This window comes from Mytilus galloprovincialis, chromosome 1, assembly GCF_965363235.1.
Source record: "Mytilus galloprovincialis chromosome 1, xbMytGall1.hap1.1, whole genome shotgun sequence".
Taxonomy (NCBI): domain Eukaryota; kingdom Metazoa; phylum Mollusca; class Bivalvia; order Mytilida; family Mytilidae; genus Mytilus; species Mytilus galloprovincialis.
In genome coordinates this window covers 53,952,060-53,973,657 of record NC_134838.1, presented here as the reverse complement: position 1 = coordinate 53,973,657, position 21,598 = coordinate 53,952,060, and the positions used below count along the sequence as shown (strand labels likewise).

The 21,598-nt window shown below is 33.7% G+C and overlaps 1 long non-coding RNA gene across 1 annotated transcript; it reads left to right on the top strand.

Annotated features, from left to right (window-relative positions):
- Positions 1-4,569: 4,569 nt before the first annotated feature.
- Positions 4,570-20,726, top strand: LOC143078789 (uncharacterized). Its single transcript, XR_012979268.1, has 4 exons — positions 4,570-4,713; positions 4,922-5,053; positions 18,320-19,177; positions 19,741-20,726. It is a non-coding gene; the product is annotated as an uncharacterized LOC143078789 (long non-coding RNA).
- The last annotated feature ends 872 nt before the right edge of the window (positions 20,727-21,598 follow it).

Genomic DNA, 21,598 nt, shown 5'->3' with positions numbered 1-21,598 from the left:
GACATTTTTGGGGCAAATTGTTGTTTCCTGTTAAAACCATTTTTTTAAAAACTGAGTATAAACTTTAAGAGAGCTGGTCGCACGATATATGAATTAAGATATACCAGAAGTTTTCATTATTATCATTATTCTATTTGAATAGAAAATGTATAATTATTTAGTTGAATACAAGAATGTGTTGTGTTAGTAATCTAACAAAATATGTTAACATATACAATGATAGTTAGTAGTCAATAATAGATAAACATTCACTTATAGACCAGAACTGGTAACTTTACCATATCACAGTAGCTCTTTATCCCTCCTATTTTGGAGGGGTTCGTATTTTTTAATCTAGTTTTTTTATGTTGTGTTTTGTATACAGTTTTGTTTTGTTTTTGTAAGGTTTTGTCTGTCTTCTTCTTGTCATTCTACTTGAATGTGTTTTGCCATGATGACCTTTTGAAACCTTATTTCTCTTTTTACGCAATAAAGATCACCGTTTTTATTCTTCATATATACATAAATCAGTTGAATGTAAAATTATATAAAAAAAAAGTAATCATTTTCATTCAACAACAAAAAAAAAAAATCCAAATTATATGCATTCAATAGTAATATCCATGTAGCTGTATATCCATTGCGTGTGACAGTTAAAAATATATAAATATATAATTTGTTTCAAACCATGAAAGCATTAAATATACAGTACTAAATATGTCGCTTTTAAGTACTACGTTCTATAAATAACAGAATTATCTCTAAATCTAAAAGATTTCATATTAAACGAAGCAAAACAAAACACATTCCAAATATGTACCCATACTTTATATGTTGACAATCTTATTAAAGAAAAGAATAACAGAATGTTGTGTTGATATGTTTCAAAATCTTCAGTAAAAATGATGCCACGGTAAAAATATTTTGCCGTTTACCATCGTGCTTAGCGCAAATATTTAGAAGCAAAACCATTTTATTTTATTTGAATAACATACTGTGTATTCTATCTTAGGGAGCTACCATTTGATTTTTAGGGGGGGGGGGGGGCTAGGATGAAAAATTGTGTCCTGCCTTTTTTTTATTTGTAATCTCTGTCCTGCCTTTTTATTTTTCAGTCTATTCGGTCCTGCCTTTTTTTTTTCTTAGCTTATCCTGAATTTTTTACAACAATTGTCATCCTGCCTTTTTTTTCCCCCAAGGTACTCATCCTGCCTTTTTTTCAAATTTCATCCTAGCCCCCCCCCCCCTAAAAATCAAATGGTAGCTCCCTTAGTACATAATTGATTATTCAATATGCTTTTTGTTTTCGTTTGTTTATAGTTTTCGTATTAAACCATTTTATTATTTTATTTGGCAATGAAACATAATTTAGAACAACTGTGTGTAAAAATACTCCTTTACAGTGTAACTATATTTAGATACATTTAAAACGTGCAGTGAAATGTGATCCCAAAATAAGTGACTTGTAATTTTACTTACTTTGACAATAACTTGCTTGATATTTCAATTTGATGATTTTAAAATGTTTTATAATTGACTGATTGGTCATTGTTGTTTTGCTTTCATAATATAATACAGCAACTTTTTATCTCTAAAAGTATTTTGTTAAATTCAACTTGATTTCAAGAAATAACAATGATGTGAAAATACAGATACATTTTTTTGGGGGGTGGGGGTGGGTGGGGGTGTAGATAGATTTTGTTTGTTTATGGCTGTCACCCCAAATCGCCTTTTCAGCAGACATTTACATGACACAAGCAACATGGCGGATTACACTAGTTAAACAGGTTTTTTTTTATTCTGGAAAATGTCAATGAGGTCACTCTTTTAAAAGGGTTTATGGTATAATTGTATATTTTTCTAGTTTTATATTTCATTTTATATATTGCATTGAGTGATATTTCAATTTGGTTTTCAAGTTGTATTAACGGTAATGTTTAATGCTTAGTGCTTTCGTTTCAAATATGCCATTTTTTGCAGGTCAGAAAATGTATGTCTACAGTGTACAATGTTTTATGTATTATTTATTTATTTATGTCAAAGGATAAAATGTATCGAGTGCTCGAAGAATATAACCGCAATTATCAAAAATATTAGACAATTTCAACAGATCACAGCAAAGACCAAATATCAGAAAACAACAAACAACCAATCCGATACATAAGAAGAGAGGGTTGATCTAGCTGTAGATTTCTTTGTAGACTTTTTTCTTTAAGTCCTATTCCTTTTGGTTCTTATGTTGTTTTTACAGACTTTTTAATTGGCTATGTGGTATGAAGTCTTACGCTGTTTTCTTAATATTACTATGGCATATCTTATAAATGTCAATAGAATATATATTCAGAACCGTTCTAAACGGATAACAGGATCGAAGCACTATTTTTTTTTCAGCTGTAATTTTTTCCGAAATTCCTGCTTTTTAATTTTAATTAAATTTTTTGCAGATCGAACCATAATCAATGACAAGCATATTTATATTGGAGTTCGATTTCATTGCTACTTTCAATCAAGAAAGTTGCCGGCCCATGTATATCGACTAAATTCTTAAACTGTACTATTTTAAATCGGTGTTGGTGAAGGTTTTGTTTCGATGATAAAATTGTTTTCTTGATTTTTGTCGAGCCTGTGACTTTTGTCGCAGAAAGCTCGACATAGGGATAGCGATTCGGCGGCGGCGGCGGTGTTAGCTATCTTCTTAGAAGCTTTATATTTTAGAAGGTGGAAGACCTGGATATTTCATACTTTGTATATGGATGCCTTATGTTACGAAGTTTCCGTCAGTCACATGTCCAATGTCCTTGACCTCATTTTCATGGTTCAATGACTACTTGAAAAAGAAATTAAGGTTTTTTGTAATGTTAAATTCTCCCTTATTATAAGTAATAGGATAACTATATTTGGTATGTGCGTACCTTGCAAGGTTCTCATGCCCGACAGACAGTTTTCATTTGACCTCGACCTCACTTCATGGATCAGTGAACAAGGTTAAGTTTTGGTGGTCAAGTCCATATCTCAGATACTATAAGCATAGGTCTAGTATATTCGGTGTATGGAAGCACTGTAAGGTGTATATGTCCAACTGGCAGGTGTCATCTGACCTTGACCTCATTTTCATGGTTCAGTGGTTATAGTTTTAGTTTTTGTGTTTTGGTCTGTTTTTCTTATACTGTATGTAATAGGTCTATTATATTTGGTGTATGGAATGATTGTACTAAGGTGGAATATCTAGCTGGCAGGTGTCGTTGACCTCATTTTCATTGTTCAGTTGTTCAAGTTAAGTTTTTGAGTTTTGGTCTTCTAATACTTTTTGGTGTATGGAAATATTTTATGATCTATTTGTCAGTCGTGTAGGTTTAATTTTGAGCTTGACCTTATTTTCAGAGTGTTAAGTTTTTGTGTTTTGGTCTGCTTTTCTTAAACTATAAGCAATCGGTCAACTACATTTGTTGTATGGAAACATTGTTAGCTGTACATGCCTGCCTGCATGGTTCATCTGACCTTGACCTCATTTTCAAGTTTCATTGGTCAATGTTTAGTTTTCTTAGTTTATGTAAAGTTTATGTGACAGTTGTAACAAAGCTTGATATTTAGAACTATCAACCTAATAAGTAAAGAAGGCGAGACATTTCAGTGTATGCACTCTTGTTATAATTATTCTTCATTTCACATCTGCAAATGGATATAAGGTGATAAACAATCAAACATCATACTTTACGTTCTTAATCATATAGTTTTGTTTTATACAGTTTGGATTCTTGAACCAATATTCTAATTGAATTAAAAGAGGGACGAAAGCTTAAGATGACATTCAAATACATTAATCGAAAACTTAATAACAATAACTATGGCAAATATACGTAAAACGACCGAAAAGAAAAACAACAGTTTCTGTAACAGTTAACAAAACACAACATAGAAAAAACTAAATAACTGAGCAACACGATCCCCACCCCCCCAAATACACTTGTGTAAAGAAAATAAGCTAACGGATTTTGTACAATGTTTACGATTTCCAAGCTATAATTAAAGGGTAAATCCCAATTTCAAAGCTTGCTTTTTATAAAGATGTAGAAAGAACTACTGACCCTTTCGAATTCGAAGCATATGAAAGAAAAAAAAAACTTTTGTAACAAATCACTCATTGAAGTGCATCATGCAGATGATTTGCTGCCAAGCAAAAAATCGTCCAAATTCCAACATACCTCTTATTTCAGTGACAGTCCATATAATTATATTATCCATTTATAAATTTTTAATCCTGGTTTGACTTGATTATACAATGTATATATTCTCGTCCTGAAAATGCATATAATATATGATTTAAAATTTATTATATTGTTTATGGAAAGACTCTTCTACAAGCATATTATATCTCTGAAGATAGTCTGTGAAAAGTATTGCATAATCTTCATTTGGTTTAAGGAGGGACAACTTAATGTAACAAAAGAAAAAGGGGGGAAAGAGATGATTAAGAATCATAAAATCATATGTTGGTTACCAAGTAGTTGGTTCTTGCGAATGATAGGACATTCCAACGTTTGGATTAGGTAGATTGAATTCCGCTATATATGCAAGGTTGTTCAACTCTTGCTTGTAAGGTGTATAGGTGGCGCAGCGATCTGTTTACATGTTGTTGTTAATTAAATATATATCATTTGTTGATAATGGGAATCAATTCATGTAAATCCAAATATAAAATTAAAGAAAAGAAAATCGACCAAATATCTTATAACGGTAGGTTGTTTATAATATAGTTAATATGCATTTAAATATTTAGCTTAGGTGCTGTGTTTATTGATTTGTACGTCTCGTTATGACACATATGAAATATATAACATAATCGTGCTTTAAATAACACACAAAGGGCAATAACTGCATTTACAAATCAAAATAATATACTTTTCTGATTTAAATATATTAACTTTTATATATGTATTTCTAGATTTACAACGTAAACAGCTGACAAGAAGTGAAAAGTACGATTTTTTTCTGGCAATTAGAGACCATCCTGAGGATGAAGTTTATCAGACAATGCACACAAATCCATGGATGTTTTCTTGCATGTTTTGGTTCGGTAATTATTTCTTTTTATCATAAAGTTGATATACGTGTTTGAGTGTAAAATATGTATAATTGCATTGTTGAAGATTGTATGGTTGCTAATATCCTCGTCACTTAAAAGTTGCATGATCTCGTTGTGAATTTTTAATTGTTTCATTGGCAAATTAATCATTTCAGAATTTAGCATTATATATATATATAACCAATATTATAATTCAGATGGTTTGAAATTCATATTAAATAATGACCTCAAACCTTATATGAAACATCTTGTTATATATATATATATATATATATATATATATATATATATATATATATATATATATATATATATATATATATATATATATATTATCAAATACTCTAATCGTTTTACGTCTATGCAGAATATAATTTGAACTCCAATTGCAGTCTATATGGTCTAAAAGTCTGGTAAAAGCCATTAAATCACAATTCAAATAGGTTTGAATGGTCTATTGAAGAGAGGCGAAAGATACCAAAGGGACTTTCAAACTCATAAATCGAAAATAAACGGACAACGCCATGGCTAGAAAAGAAAAAGATCCATAATGCCCGCGTCACACTGTCCCGATTTTTATATACGATGGACACCCGAATGCGAAAATTGTATGTTCGTACGAAGTTGGTCCCGATCTCGTAAAAATACCAAAAAGTGACCGAAGCAAGTACGATGAATAACGAAGTCTATACGATGGTGCCTAAATTATATACGATAGAAAAAGATGGACATACGAAGGTTAACCGAAGACGGGTATTTAAGCTCCATATCTCAGCCGAAGCCTACACGATGGATCACGAAGGCTACACGATGGATTACGAAGGCTACACGATGGATTACGATGATGGCGCGATGGCCATACGATGTCTAAAGACGTCGTGTACAGCTTACGATGCATTTAAATTATATGCCGAAGGCATCACGCGTTTTAAATTGTTTGATCAATATTGAATATATATTATATTGTACATTTCATTTCTGGTTTAATCATAAGACGGAAGACCGTTGGCTTGAATGGTAAAACTTGACTCTGAGTCTCTGCATGCATATAATGCCATCTGTACAAGTCTGCCATACATGGCGGGAAATCGATCATTTTGTCTAATTCTTATAAAACTTAGTTTATTATCCCCTCGCCTACTACATGTAAGTTGCGTGTAGATAAAATTGTTATGGACACTCTAGAACCAAAATGCTCAAAACTTGGTATGGTGTTACTCGTTAAGAATATCTTAAGCGCTATTGACTTTAAAATTCAAAGGTCAAGGTCACAGTGGCAGTTGTAATACAAGGCAATATCACCCTTGTGGACACTCTAAAACCACTATGCTTCAAAAGATTTTAACCACATTTGGTATATTGTTCCTCCTTGTAATAATCTGACGTTTTTTACGTTGAAGGCCAAAGGTCAAGGTCATACAGATGGACTTGTTTTTTCTCCTTCAAATAGCATAATACACAGGCAATTGGATGCTCATTTTTTTACCTGCTGGTTCTAAAGACAAATTGAATATTAAAGGTATTTCCAGTTACTGAATGTTTCTAAAAAAAATGGTTTATGTATCAAATATGCATATTCAATTTACCATTTTCTGCATGTGTCATATACAAATATATAGTGTCCATATTTGTCCCCAATATGTTACAAACGAGGGGATGCCACGCTCGGCATTGCCTTGTTTGAACTGTAAAATGTGTGCACTAGTCTGAATAATCACCCATAATTATGCCCATGTTTACTGATCTATCTTAAAGGTAAGGTAATGGGTTCGTTGATCCCTTTTATTCAAAAAGAGCTCTTTTCAGGAGAATATCATAATAATATAGACAAAAGGAAGGATGTGGGGAAAGCAATAAATGCGGCAAAATATGACATATAGAAAACAAAATGGTTATGGAGTAAACATTCGTGTGACAACAACTCAGACGATACATAAAAAATCAGAATAATGAAGAAAAAGTTGGTTTCCCTATATAGGTGTACCTGCAGTGTTGGTGTACGAGGCGCGTTTATGATTTTCATTATGTTACTTGACACAAAATAATATTTTACTTGTAAAAGTAAATCCTAAGCCTGTAATAGCTGCTCTTCTTGTTCCATTTGAATTAATAGAAACAACGCTGTCGCCTTTCTTGTTCTCATAGAATCATATGAAATGAGCTCCATGTTTTGTGAACGTCTTTCTTAACTGTCGTATTACACTGACCAGTGCATATCGCGCATGCCACTTTAAATGTATTTTAGCGCGAAAATTATCTTACATTAATACCCCCTTCACATACACGAATGTGTCTTACGATTCCTTACGAATGTTGTTTGTTTTATCAAATGCAAGCATTCGCAAGCAATCGTAAACCACTCGCAAGCAATCGTAAATCACTCGCAAGCAATCGTAAACCACTCTTAAACAAATCGTAGACATTCGCAGACAATCGTATCGATTCGTAAAACTATTTGGAAATTTTTGGACATGCCAAAAATTTTACACGAATGTCCACGAATCATTTCATTCGTAAAGAGCTCGCAAATCACTCGCAACAATTCGTTAATGCATCGTTAACCGATCGCAACAACTCGTAAATCATTCGCAAGAAATCGTGAACAGTTTGATTTAAGAATGTTTAACGATTCATTTACGAATAGTTGCGAGCAGTTTACGATCGCTTTGCGATGGATTAACGAATTGATACGAATTCACGCGAGTGCTTTACGAATATATCCGATTGCTTTACGAATGTATACGAATACTTTGCGACTGCTTTGCGAGTGCTTTGCGAATGTTTTACAAATAGGAATATTTAACAAATGATTTGACGATAAAATTGGGGTTTTGTTTTTATTCTAAAAGATTTAGGAAAATCTTGAATAGAGAACCTTTAAATGTATAACTATTTGTAGATTGCAGAAAATTTGTAGCTTTTTTTGAGAATGAAAAGAAATAGGTTAATCCACATTTGTTTATGTTGTTTATTTTAGGAACCAAAATTTTTAAACAAAACCAATAAAAAATGACATCGCTGAAAAGTGTAATATGCAAACGGAATCTTTTGCCATGACTTGGCGCCTGTGCCCTTTTCAATGTACATTTAGTTGTAAATCAAATTCGAACACACTAAGGAGCAATCAATAATCATAAACCACAAAGAAGACAATGCCATGGCAAATACACAACAGGCAACACAAATAACAACATAACAAAAGCTAAAAACAAAGCAACATGGACCCCAAACAAAAACAAAATGTGGTGAACTCAAGTACCCTGGAAGGGTTAGCAGCTCCTGCTTCAAGTGTGACAACCGTCGTTTAGCTTAAATGTCAAAATCATTCTGAAACTCATTTATTGATGCTTATCAAAGTTTGTGTTTAAACTCAACCTATTCTTTTTTGCGCGTGTTGGGTCGTTGCCTCTTTGACACATTCCCCGTCTTCACTCATATTCTATCCCTTAAATACCATTCCAAGTACTAGTATTGCAACAAATTTGTATTATAAAGTGTATGTCAAACAAAGTTGGAGTGAATTATTCATTATGATAGAACCTCATTCTGAGATTTTTTATAGTCCTATTTATATCTAAATTTTTATTTTTAAACATTACATCAATTAACACAATACTGATGCATTCAAAACAATCAATGTTTCTGAACCAGTCAAATCATGTTCTCTTGCCAATCTACGGCGCCTGCTTCCGAGTTGAAGTAGTTTTTAAGATAGTTCCTTTGATCAATTCCAGCAGCGTTACCAAAATTTCTCTGATACCCTGGGTCTCCGTCGGTAAGTTGCGCACCTTGTCGCCATTGTCCCTCTATTAAATTATGATTGTTGTCTTCTTCGTCAGCAAACAGTTGTAGATCAGCACGTTTCCTTATCCGAAGTAAGTTATGAAGAGTAGTACAAGACAGTACGATTAAATCTACTGTTTCTGGCAGTTGTTGCATAGTTCCAATCAAAATCTGAAATCTCATGGCAAGAATGCCAAAAGCATTCTCCACAATTCTACGTGCACGGGACAACCTATAGTTAAAGATGCGCTCATCGTGGTCTAAACGTTTTCTTGAATAGGGTTTCATCATCCATGATCGGAGAGGAAATGCGTCATCGCCAATAAGAAAATAAGGAATATCTGTTTCACCATTTGGAAGAGGGGAGGGAGGCGGAAGATCCAAAGTTCCATCTTCTAACATTGGTCGTAGTTCCGAGTCCCTAAATATCTGGCTATCAGATGCACTTCCGTATGAGCCCACACTCAGCCAAATAAACTTATAATCTGCATCAACTAGAGCCATCATCACTGTAGAGAAGAAATGTTTGTAGTTAAAAAATAACGACCCCGAGTTAGGCGGTTTTCTTATTCTAATGTGCTTCCCATCCAAAGCACCACAAGCGTGTGGGAGGTTCCATATTCTTTCAAAGTCAGATGCTATACGCATCCAATCTTCCGTCGTAATCTCATCCGGCATGACTTCATCTTTGTATGCTAAGTAAATTGCTTCGCAGACTTTAGGCACAAAGAGTGATATGGAGTTCCGGGCAACACGAAAGGCATACATAAGATCAGCATACGTGGAACCGGTAGCCAAATGTCTGAGTGTAACGGCTAACTTCAGTCCTGGTTCAAGTGGTTCCCTGTAACGAGAAATATTTATCTAAACTTACAATGCAATTAAAAGAATATTTTTTGTCGCATAAAAGGTAAACTGGAAATGTGTCATACATTAGAATAACAAAAGACAAGACAGTTTAATATACCCACTTCCATATGAATACGAACGTTATTTGGGGCGTTACTAACACGTACTTTGTTCACTTTGTATTAAATTGAATTATTTAGAAGCAAAGTGCTTAAGGAAAAAGATTTTTAAAAGATTGTTTTGCTGACCTTTTTACTTAGATATGAATTTCTGAAAAAACAGTTAGTATGGTTTTCTAAACTGACTATATCATGCGGAAAATCCAAGCCTCGTCCTTCGGCACCGTCGGATATTCATATGATATAGTCAGCATACAAAATAAAACTAACTATTATTCTTAATGTACATTTCTGTTTTATTTTGTTTGAAAATTGAAGTACTTACCTGAAAGAGGTAGAGCTTTTTCTGATTGCAGGGGTAATTCTGTCAAGTATCTCCCCAAACAAGTCGGCATCAACTCTTAAAAAGTTTCTGTAACCAGACGCATCTTCCCGGTTAAGCTCATGCAGGAGTTGGTCATATTGTCCAAACAAAGTTCTTCTGATGAGCCATGGCCTGCACCAAAATCTACGTTGAGTCCGCCTCCTCCTCCTCCTAAAACAAAGAGGAAACAGTTGTTGATTTTCTTCCTCTGCCCTCTGTGCCAGTGGAAGAAGAAGTCGAAGGAAGTTATGGAAGAGTAATAATTTATTTCTCTCGTAAGACATGTCTTGTTACTCCGAATGTTTACATGGATAAATGTTTAAATGAGACTGTATGGCCTACTATCTATATGAGTGCATGCATTTCCCATTGCAAAAAAAATAAACATTCGTAAAACACTCGTAACTCAATCGCAAATGTTCGTGGGCTATCGTAAACTATTCGTTAACCAATCGTAAAAACTTGGATCAGATCGTTACCATTCGTATTGTGCTCGCAAAACACTCGTATGCATTCGTTAATTGCTCGTATCTATTCGCAATGAATCGTCTACTGTTATCGTAAAAGCATCGCATTCATTCTTAGTAAATCGTAACCAATCGTAAAGCACTCGCAAATCACTCGTAAAAGTGGTTTATTCGCAAAAGATTCGTTAAAGTTTAACGAATCTTGTAAATTTTGGTGATTCGTTAGCATTCGTAAGAAACATTCGTGTATGTGAAGGGGGTATTAGCTGGATTTATTGCCGTCATAGTTCCATCTTGTCGCCTTCGTACTTTTATTCGATGGCAACACGACGGGATTACGATGTCTTCACGAAGTCGTGTTGCCATCGTAAGACCTTCGGGTAGCTTCGTGATTCATTCGTGTAGACATCGTAATGTCAAAGCTGCCCGATGGAAACGATGGAAACACGAATGCATTACGATGTTCAAAGATGAATTCCCGTTGACATTACGATGGTGAGGATGGTGATACGAGCTCAATACGAACCGTCAACATCGGACGCACCTTCGGGGATTTTTTAACATGTTAAAAAATTTAGAACCCTTCCCGAAGTTGTCCCCGAAGGCTAGAAAAAGTGGCCGATGGTTAAAGATGGTTAAAGATGGCACTACGAATTGCCAGATCTGGATACGATCAGTCCCGATTTTGAAAATTTCCATAATCGTGTTGCCATCGGCGTAAAAATCGGGACAGTGTGACGCGGGCATAAACAAACAATAGTACACAAAACACAACCTATAAAGAACAGAGCATCACGATTAAATGCCAAAAAGTGTAAATCAATGATAATTGGTTCAAAACAAAGGCTTTGTTCAACTGGAAACAGTTTAGATATCAATATTTCAAATGAACAAATAGAAAATGTAGATTGTGAAAAACTTCTTGGTTTATATATTGACAAAAACCTAAATTGGAATCAGCAGACAGATAAAATGTCATGTACTATATCAAACAGAATCAATTAATTACAAAAGATAAGAAAATATTTACCTATGCATATACGTATTATCTATTTTAATGCTTATATTCTGCCATTATTTGATTATTGTTGCAATATATGGGGAAGCTGTTGTGAAAGTGGAATAAATAAACTTAATAAGTTATTAAAGAAATCTGCTAGGGTTATAGTAGAAGCTGACATAATGACATCATCCAGTTTATTGTTTAATAGTTTACACTGGTTAAATGTGGAAAAACGCATTCAATACCAAAAGGCAATACTTGTATTTAAATCATTAAATGGTATGGTTCCTAACTATTTACAAGAAAATTTTCATTTTACTGATAATCAAAATTATAACTTACGTTCATCTGATGAAAAACTATTAAATCTTCCAAAACCAAAAACAAATTTTTTAAAGAAAACATTTACATATTCAGGTTCTCAAATATGGAACAGTTTCCCAAATGAAATAAAAATGAGTAATACACTTGTATCTTTTAAAACAAAATGTTACAAATTTTTCATCAATTGTGCAAATTAATATGTTTTTTCATTATTATTTAAATACAATTGTATATTGTGTATAATATAACTTTATAATACTCTATGTACTTATAAATATGTTATTATTATTTTGAGGACTCTCAGGAAGATTAGTTTTAACTAATGGGATCATCCTCTTGAAATAAAGATTATTTATTTATTTATTTACAAGATTGATCGTTTATATAAATATACAGTGTTAATTTCCATTGTTTAACCCAAGGTACATTTTAGATAAATAAATTGAATGAAAACTACGGTTCCTAATTTGTGCATTGGGATTAAAAATTCGATAAATATCATTACTTTCTTTTGTTTACAACTCTGTCTTGTATTGTTCTGGTCGTACTATTTCAAATATTCAATTTCATGACTGTATCATGTGTTTCCATAAGTCAACCATGATAGTACTATCATATGGTTGGGTTAAAAAATAATGGTAAACCCTAGTTTTTAGAGATTTAATGTCTAATCTTAATACCGTTTTAATTTATTGACATAACTGCACGACTCGATTCTCAATTAACAGTGGTAAGATAATCGTTGCAAAGAATCATGCTCAAACTTTAGTGAAAGACGGGTTTCACTTTGCATTGTTGCGAGAGTTTATATTCTTTGTTGAAGGCAATTGTAGTGACCTGCAATACAAGTACCATTCAATTGAGTTTAGTTAGATGTCTTGTGTTTCTGTCTCTGCCCTAGGTTTTCTATATTTTGCATGTGTAGTGCATCATGACATAAGACATTGTTACGTGTACCATGATGACTTTTTGACTCCTGACCTACATGTATGCACGTTGGGTGTGTCATCATGTTGCAGTGTGTTCCGCGGTATATTACCTTGACCTCAAAATATAATTTTCAATTGAACGTGCTTCTGAATATGTGGCATGTAGATGATGAGTCTATTGGCACGAGAAACTTCATGTGAGCTTGACCTTTGCCCTAAATGTAAAACTTGTATATTTTGTTTGAATTAAATGGAGAATTAACTGTATGATTGGCACTCGCACCACATCTTCTTATATTTATATTAGATATATAGATATATTGTTAGTTTTGTGTACCACGATGACCCTTTTCTCAAAATCCGCTTTGTGTTGGGTTTTTTTTACAAGGATCTCTGGACCAGACTATGACTTTTTGACTCTTGAACTTTGCATATTCGGTGTGTCTCTTGCTATGATTACCTTGACGTCAAGTCAGGAGTCTCTGGTTTTTGTTAGTCTTATTCGTTGTATGTTTTTAACTGTAAGTTTATTTTTATGATTTGGAGTTTGAACTGGTACACATTTTGTTAAGGGCCATCTGAAGCCCGCCTCTGGGCGAGGGATTTTCTCACTTTGTTGAAAACCAATTAGTGGCCTTTGTCTGCTTTCTGCTCTTTTGACATGGTTACTGTCTCTTTTATACATTCCATATTTCCATTCTCAATTTCTAAGAATGTTTGCTTCAGATGAAACTAAATCCTTTAATTTCCGTGAAAATCAAGTAAGAACATTTACTGCTTCAGTAGCATCATGTGCTGCCAGTTGTGATAGATAATGCAAAATGTTTCAATCATTTTACCTTAGATTTCATTCCATGGACATGAAGGTATGGATAGTCTGCTTTTACATCTTAAAAATTCACACAGAAGGTATACGCATATCAATAAACTGAACTCAGTGCAAAGAACCTTTAAAGTACACTTAGACAGAGAGCTCAATTTAGTGAAACACTTTGTTAAGTTGGTCACATTTAACTTGAAATATCACTGTCTGTTACCAAACTGCACCGAGATCCTGAAAAAAAAATGTTCAAGTTAAGTCTATTAAAAGAAAAATTCAATGGAAGGAAATAAGCTGAATACTGAAATAAATGTAGAATATATCTATTAACCACAGATGCCCCTGCTTGTGAAAATAATGAGTAAACTTCCACATATAGATGTAGAATCGCGTAATTTTGACCGTTTTGTGACCATAAGCATTGTGAATAAGTTTCAAAACATTTGGTTGAGGCAAATTAAAGTTAAAGAACGGAAACAACAGATTTATCACTTTTCCTATCTCAAGGCTCCGGGTTGACATTTGTATCCTTGGTACTCGTACCACAACTTTTTACATCTAAAAACTCATGAACAGTGACGCCATCGGGACCCAATATCGAACTTAATAGATCTGTGTTATGGAGTAATGCGAATCGCGTATAAGGTTCCCAACATTTGATTGAGTCAGACTTATTTAAGAGAAAGGAAACGAAAGAGTCAGCACTTCTTATGTTTTTAAAGGGACATGATAACTCTTGAACGGTAAAAGTGACACTTAAAAATTTCAAATTTGATTTTGTGTTGAGGTGGGGATCCCGCTTACATGTTCAACCCCGCCTTATTCGGTATGTATGTGCCTGTGGTAAGTCAGGAGCCTGTAATTCAGAGGTTGTCGTTTTTTATGTGTTACATACTTGTTTTTCGTTCATTTTTTGTACATAAGTTTGTTCGTTTATTTTCTCGTTTGAATATTGTTTTACAATGTCATTTCAGTGCCTTTTATTGCTGACTATATGCGGTATTGACTTTGCTCATTGTTGAAAGCTGTATATGACCTATAGTTGTTATTGTTTGTGTCATCTGGTCTCTTGTGGAGAGTTCTCATTGGCACTCATGCCACATTAGGTTGAGGGTTGGGATCCCGCTAACATGTTTTAACCCCGCCTTATTTTATATGTACGTGCCTATCTTGTTTTTCGTTTATTTTTTGTACATGAATTAGACCGTTTGTTTTCTCGTTTGAATAGTTTTACATTGTCATGTCGGTGCCTTTAATAGCTGACTTTGCGGTATGAACCTTGCTCATTGTTGAAGACCGTGTGGTGACCTAGGCTACATTGTATAGTTGTTAATTTCTGTTTCATTTAGTCTCTTGTGAAGAGTTTCATTGGCACTCATGCACTAGCTTCTTTTATATATTGTGTATACGTTTTGTAGTATTTGGTTGAGGCAAACTTAAGTTAGGATAGCGGAACCCGTTTTTATGGGACGTTCGGGACGGACGGACTAGGATAACACTTTATGCTCCTAAATTTTGATGCCAACACAGACTATTGTGCTGGTGATACACATCCCACTAGAACTGTCATTAACACATGTACACATAATTTTATTATAAAAATATTCAATCTTAATTTTGATTTCTTTATTTTTGGCCGAATGATTATATGCATGCCCTTCACAATGACTGAATGAGTATCAAATTTGACAAATATATTGTACATGTACATTTTATTTATGTTATTATATTTTACAACTTATGTTCCAACTAATTAAAGCTTACCAACTTATTGATCATCACTTTCCTTTATATGTCTGTTAACATTCTGTTTAGAACAAAAAGATTTGTTACATATACTTCACATGTATTTCTTTCAAATCTGACATTATTACAAAGCCATTAAATAAAATTCAGTCGAACTTGAAAATAATTGTGCAATCGAATATATATGCAAGTCGTCAACTGGTCAAGTGGCTAGATGCACATATCGTTAGCCATATAAACGCATGTCCTAATTGGTTAGTTTTAAAACTTCTAGACATATTTACGTAAATAAGGGATGAGTAAAGGAAAAAAATGATAACAGAACGACTGAATTAAAAAAGAAAAAAGGATGTACTGTATACTTCGTTCATTTTGAAAATCTATACGATGATTTATTTTTGTCTAGTTTCCTTATCAAAATAATTAAAATGAGAAGATAAATACCTTATAGCTTCCTTTACCGTCGATGATAAACTGTTTAATGTTATAAAACAATTTTAGCGTCTTTGACCTACTTTACCTTTTTATTCGGAGACTTGCGGTTATCTTCTGTTATGTTCAACGGGAACATTAGAATGATCTAGAATAGAACCCAGATGGAACCAAGAAGTTGGGTTGCCTTAACCAAACAACCCGGATGTTGAACCAGTTACCATGGTTTCGAACCAAAGAACCAAGGTTCAGAACCAGAAAACCCAGACGGAACCAAGGTTTAGAACCAGAGTGCCCGGATATAACCTAATTGCATTCGGAATTCTCATGACTTTTTATACCTTCAATGTATTTTCCAAATCATTTATTTATTTAGTATATTTATATATAATTAAACCCAACCAAAACTGGGTGTGATCTAAAATTCCCCGGACGGGTTAAGCGAATAGTTGTAGTTTGTATCTTTTGGTCAATTGGTACTTATTATTGTGTCATTGACATTCATGCTACTTATTTCATATTTCAACATTCTATATGGTCGAACCTATACTCTTCGAATGCCATTTTTTTGGAACATATTGTGCGGCGTTTTGCATTTGCGCCGATCTGCATTTCATTTGCGCCGATTTTTTCTTTCATTTGCGCCGATTTTTTCTTTCATTTGCGCCGATTTTTGTTTTCATTTGCGCCGATTTTTTACAGGTAAATAACATGTTAATTACAGGTGAGTCGACATAAGAAGATGTGGTATGAGTGCAAATGAGACAACTCTCTATCCAAGTCATGTTATTTTTTCATTTAACATTATAGAACTCTTCCGTAAGCCAGTTGTACACTATATTCACATACTTTAAAATAACAAAGTAAGATCTTTAGATAAAAACACTCTGGTATATACTAAAATGACGAATTGAAAATCTATTTACAGCATTCAAATCCATAAAAACGGAATACATTAAAATCATAAATCTGTTCTTGCTGAGTATTTATAGGCAACGCATCTAATATATTCCTTTCTTGTGATTTCGACTCTTCTATATTTGTCGTAATTGCCAATAACGAAGTCCATCTTTAAATTTCTTTCTCTGGCTTACGTACTTATGTGTATAGCCGTCGAAGGTTAAAGAATTGACTCCTCGGCTCGTTGCAATTTGCAATTTGCACATCGTGTTACAGCTAGGATCAGAACAATATGAATCAAAATAAACTAAAACCTATGTTTATAACCAGATTTTACCAATATACCTTAACGGTATAGTACACGAACAAGTATTAACTAACCTGTAAATCCAATTAGGGGCAAATATAAAATCGGCGCAAATGAAAAAATGAAATCGGCGCAATTGAAAGAATGAAAATTTTAAAAATCGGCGCAAATGTCATACGCCCATATTGTGTGCAAGCGGCTTCATATGTATAAATCGGGTTAACATTATTCGATACTTTGAACATCCACGATCAAATTAAAAAAATAAACACAGAAAACTAGAATTTGAACAAAAATAACCCCGCAACTACATGTACGAGGGTGAACTCAAATTCTCCATTTGGCGAACTGTTTTTTTCCACTAGTGGTACCACTCGTGTCAAGTAAATACTCAGACAAGTGATTATGTTATAATGATATCTTCAATAAAATCAGCTGTTCATTCATTCCTTGGTGTTCCCTTTACGCCCAGTGGGTAATATATATGTATTTTCGGCGTTTTTCGTCCAGTTGCGGATATTTCATTTATTCTTTAACGCTTTACGTTTAATGGGTAATATTTTAAGTATTTTTTGCGCTTACATAGGAATAAATGTGATTTTTCTGTAAATAAGTCGTCCAGAATGGGGGCGGGAAATATTGACTGACCGTGACTTCTTACAAAAGAGGAATATGGTGTACGGGTATGGATAGAAAGTTTCTTGCAATAGATGAAATATGGAGCATCCGAAAGTTTGTTGAAAGGGTAAAAACACGTGTATCGAATTGAAAATTTCAATTCTGACCGGATATGGTTTCGTATTCATACTTCCTGCACGTTCCATACTATTGAACAAAAGATGTGCAGGTGACCATAATTCCATTACCCGCGCAGTCTTCAGTGTTAAACAGATTTTATGTTTATTTATGAAACCGAGTTTTAATGAATCAAATTAGGGTAGACCATTACTAGTCAGAGTTCTGATATTGGTAGCTTATTTGGTTTCCGTCGAATAAGAGTATTGGCTAACGATACTACGGACACAGTCGCTATCGTATTCCTTATACAATGTTCATGCGCTGACATATTTGTGTCTTGTCATGCTGCACTCAACATAGTATTTATTCTAATTATCAAGATAATCTGTTCTAATAAGATATATATCAACACACAAAAGTTATAATGTATATTAAAATTGTCTTTGTTATTCATAGAATTTGCTTGAAAATTTCAGAAACATATAAAGAGAAAGGACATGATGGATGCTCAAAGCAAAGGGAATGTTTTTGTTCGAGCGACCTGGAACTTGCATGGAATCAAAATGTCGCATTTAAGGAAATAAATGAAAGATTGGAACTAAGTATTCGTTATGGAAAGTGTCCACATGTTTTGATGCAGCTTTGTGGCATGTCTGTAAAATATGATCAAGCATTTTTAACTGCAGAACTGTATAAATATACTCAACAGTTGGAGGACAGTAATCCTTTGCGTAATGCCAAGAAGAGCACTGCTGGTTTGTATTGGATTCATTTGGCAGTATTATTTCGAAAAGAAAAATTAATACAATATTGTTTTGAAAGTCCGTATATAAAAATTCCGAATCATCTGTTGATCTCTTTAAAACACAAAATTTCACCAGTTTTATTGGCCGTCGTTCATCAACTACCCGATTTAGCAAAATCTATAGCAACAATTCATCCAAGTTTAATGTGGTCTGTTCCTGAAAACATCGACATCTTCGGCAAAAATAGTGAAGACGATATCAAAATCGATGGTTTAACATGGACTACGAAACAGAAGCATTATTATGGCACTTTCATGGATTTTTTCGATAGTGAAAACAAAATCAACCATGTCAATATCAATGCTATAACATGGACAATGAAATATAAGCATTATGACACATTGATAGATTTGTTGAACCTAGTGGACAATCATCGCTTGGAAGGGGGAGATGTTTCGACAATATGGATCCATGATATCAAAAATGCAATTCTATGTGGCAATGACAGAGATATCAATTCACTTGCACGTGTGAGGGGTGTGGATTTTTATAAATACCACACTCTGATAGGGTTCTTGCTGAAATCAGGTACGGTTAAATAGACCATATAAAAAGCAATTTTTCAATTCTGGTACTTGAAACATATCATTTTGATTTCCGCTGTGGTCATAGAGTTGTTGTCTTGTTTACACTCCGTAAGGATGCCCGTTCTTTTTGCCCTATACATTTTCAACGTAGACCTATAGAGGTATATTAAAAACTGGTATTTTAAACGGCGGTTGATGCATGCATAGAAAAGGATCCTGAACCTGTAGACGCACCTAGTAACGCTCCTGTTTGAGTTCATGTGATTGGCTGAGAGAGACATTCAAAAAATAGATTGTATTCCCCAATAAAATGCAATATTCATGTCAACTTGTGACAGCATCAAAACAATGCATAAGAAAGTTTCTTCATACAAAATGTGCTTCGGTGAACGCTTTTACACTCCAATAAAATAACAAAACCAATTCTTAAGTATTTAAAAACCCACACCTTTACTTGATAATTGACGAAAGTAATTGTTTTATCTCTATCTTCCAATTTATAGTTTATTTATAGATAATCGGTGATGTATTGCTATAGAACTTTCTGTTTTGTTTTAATTGCAGGAAGGAGTAAAGAGCTGAGAATCATTCTTGAGAAAACAGATTTTCGTGCCCAATTTATCAATAAAAGACCGAAAGAACGTATAAGGTTTTTAATGGCTGAAGTTGTAGCCGCTGCTGCGTTTGGAGGAAACATCACGAACCTTTCTCTTCTAATCGAATTCGGCTTTGAAATTAATGCAAAATATTTGGGAATTAGCTTGCTTTCTTGGGTTGAGAGTTTAAACATGCACGAAATTTCAGAGGTATTGTCAAAGGCAGGGGTACCCAACAAAAAATTTAAGATGAAAAAAAAATCTATGATAGATTTAGCAATAGGTTTCGTTGAACACCCATGGACCGATATGATTGATAAGGTTCGTGTGGTACATCTTTTGTATGAAAACGGACACGTGCTATTTGATTCCGATACCAGTCTGACTCACACGTGGAATAATAAAGATGACCGCCTTATGAAATACTTTCTTCTACGAGGAGAAAACCCTCAAGAAACTTTCGATTCCCTTCAACATGGCTATTATGCAGCCAGAAGAGGTTGCCGCTTATTTTTTTATTTGGTTGTGACTTCGAATTCAGTTTTGTCAGTTAAGCATTGGTGGACAACCTGCAGGCTTTTAAACTATTACGAAGTTTTGGAAATACTTCCTGACATTATGGATCTTTCATCAGTCCAAGATATTGTAACAGAAGCGACAATGGAATGGTTAGAAATAGAAAAGATTCCATACACTCCACCTGACAAACATATACAATGGTATCGTCATGTAAGGTCATTACAGAAAATATGCAGGAGAGTCTTGTGTTCACATTATAAAGGATTCAAATATATTAAATTTCTAAAATATAACGAAAAATCTATTCCGTCCTCCATTTTATCATTTTTGAAGAAAGACGATGTTCTACAAAAATTTCTCAGTGATTCACTACGTGAAGAATATGATGAATCAGTGCTTGGTGTAGATGAATATTTGCAATAAACACATAAATGAATTAAATAATGAATTAAGGTTTTTCATTTGCATCCACGGTTAACCTCGTTAAACAGTTTTATAGGCAACATGATGTTATAAATTGCCTATATTAAATGGTTTACCTTTTACAAATGGTGACTTGGATAAGAGAGTTGTATTATTGCACTTATACCACATCTTTTTATATCTATATATTATACCGTCTTCGGCTTTGCTAAAAAATAGATATACAATATGTATATACTATTGTGTATATCTACATTCAGTTGATACTATTTCGTATTTGTGGATATCCTTTTGTGTGTATTATCAATCAAATTATCAAGGAACAATCTCCATACGTCATGGTTCTGTATCATACATTTCTGAAAATTCAGCGTAATTTAGTATTTTAAATCGTTGAGTAAATTTTCTCAAGGGAAATTCCCATAAAGTTAACAAGAAGTCTGAATCAAACTTACATCTGATACACTGGACCTGAACTTATTTCATAGACTAGTCGACACAATACTAGTATCAGATTTCTTGACGAGATTGAGTTTGGTCGATATATGCTCACCTACCTTTGGTCACTTCATTTTAAGGATCAGCTTTAGTAAATACGCTGTCATGTTTTAAGTCACGTGTACTTAATGATACAGGGATTTTCGATTATGCGTTTTCTTAAGGCAAACCTGATAAATCTATTCCGTTCTTTACTTCATTATTTAAGAAAAACGATATTCATCAGCAATGTCTGAAGAGATTCACTACTCAAGGAATGTGATCAATTGATGAATGTTGTAGATAAACATTTTCCTTAAAGAGTAGCTCTAAATTATATCCCAAATTTGTGTCGTCAATGATTCGCGACGATTCATACTGAAGACGAGACGAAAGTATTATATTCC